Genomic DNA, 2031 nt, shown 5'->3' with positions numbered 1-2031 from the left:
CTGATGTCTACCTTTGGTCACAAAACACCATATCAATTCAAGTCACCAGGTAGACCAAAAATTTGTATTTCTCACTTAATTATCCCTATCTGACTCATCACCAGGAAATGGTTCTCCTGTATGCCCATATAGATCAGAATTAGGCTCCAACACAGTATAATGGCACCCACAAAGTATGATGGCCCCCACAGCCCCTCAGAGTATTATGGCCACAAAAGCCTGCTAAACAAAATGAGGACACGCACTCAATATGGAGGCCATTAAAGTCCATCAAAGCACCCAACACAGTTTAATGGCCGCCCACTCAGTATGAAAGCCCCAAAGGCCCTTCACTTAATATGATGCCCCCATAATTCTTGATATTAAGAAAAAAAACACACACACACTCTACTCAACCAACCCCGTTCCCGGGTGCACTGCTCCGGTCTGTGCAGTGTGAGTACTGAGGCTCCATACTACAGGTGTGATGTAGTGACATCATTGTGCCTGCAGTGCACAGAGACTCAGATTCACAGGCGAATGCTGAATGATGAATCAGTGAGCTTTCGACTTCCTGATTCATTTACCTATTCAATGTATTACCGTCACGGGAATGTGTATATAGCTGAAATTTTGATGATTGGGAAGGAGAGGGTGCCCGTTGCTGACCCACACCGAGCCCTCTCAATTCACAGGCATTATAGTGGCTACATGGGCTGCCACTATGGATGATATGCCTTTGCCTATCCAACTATTGTGTGGTAAATATCTCAGAGGTTCTGGGTTCATTAGTATCTGCACCAAGAATGGTGCTGAGTTTTTATTAATTGCCGTGGGGTAGTCGGTGAGATGGGTGGTACAAAATTGTGTGTCTAATGAGCAGTACTGTGGGAAACCTCCACCCCCCAAATTAAAATATATGCACTAAAAACTGGACTAACAACATACAGTTATATGAAAAGTTTGGGCACCCCTATTAATCTTAAGCTTAATGTTTTATAAAAATTGGTGTTTTTGCAACAGCTATTTCAGTTTGATATATGTAATAACTGTTGGACACAGTAATGTTTCTGCCTTGAAATGAGGTTTATTGTACTAACAGAAAATGTGCAATCTGCATTCAAACAAAATTTGACAGGTGCACAAGTATGGGCACCTCACCAGAAAAGTGACATTAATATTTAGTAGATCCTCCTTTTGCAAAAATAACAGCCTCTAGTCGCTTCCTGTAGCTTTTAATGAGTTCTTGGATCCTGGATGAAGGTATTTTTGACCATTATTCTTTACAAAACAATTCCAGTTCAGTTAAGTTTGATGGTCGCCGAGCATGGACAGCCTTCTTCAAATGATCCCACAGATGTTCAATGATATTCAGGTCTGGGGACTGGGATGGCCATTCCAGAACATTGTAATTGTTCCTCTGCATGAATGCCTGAGTAGATTTGGAGCGGTGTTTTGGATCATTGTCTTGCTGAAAGATCCATCCCCTGCGTAACTTCAACGTTATCACTGATTCTTGAACATTATTGTCAAGAATCTGCTGATACTGAGTGGAATCCATGCGTCCCTCAACTTTAACAAGATTCCCGGTGCCGGCATTGGCCACACAGCCCCAAAGCATGATGGAACCTCCACCAAATTTTACTGTGGGTAGCAAGTGTTTTTCTTGGAATGCTGTGTTTTTTTGCCGCCATGCATAACACCTTTTTGGATGACCAAACAATTCAATATTGGTTTCATCAGTCCACAGGACCTTCTTCCAAAAAGAAATTGGCTTCCCCAAATGTGCTTTTGCATACCTCAGCCGACTCTGTTTGTGGCGTGCTTGCAGAAGCGGCTTCTTTCGCATCACTCTCCCATACAGCTTCTCCTTGTGCAAAGTGCGTTGTATAGTTGACCGATGCACAGTGACACCATCTGCAGCAAGTTGATGCTGCAGCTCTCTGGAGGTGGTCTGAGGATTGTCCTTGACTGATCTCACCATTCTTCTTCTCTGCCTTTCTGATGTTTTTCTTGGCCTGCCACTTCTGGCCTTAACAAGAACTGTCCCTG

The sequence above is a fragment of the Phyllobates terribilis genome, unplaced genomic scaffold (genome assembly GCF_046119375.1).
Source record: "Phyllobates terribilis strain yellow unplaced genomic scaffold, ASM4611937v1 Scaffold_268__1_contigs__length_2594270, whole genome shotgun sequence".
Taxonomy (NCBI): Eukaryota; Metazoa; Chordata; class Amphibia; order Anura; family Dendrobatidae; genus Phyllobates; species Phyllobates terribilis.
This window is presented reverse-complemented; position numbering follows the sequence as displayed.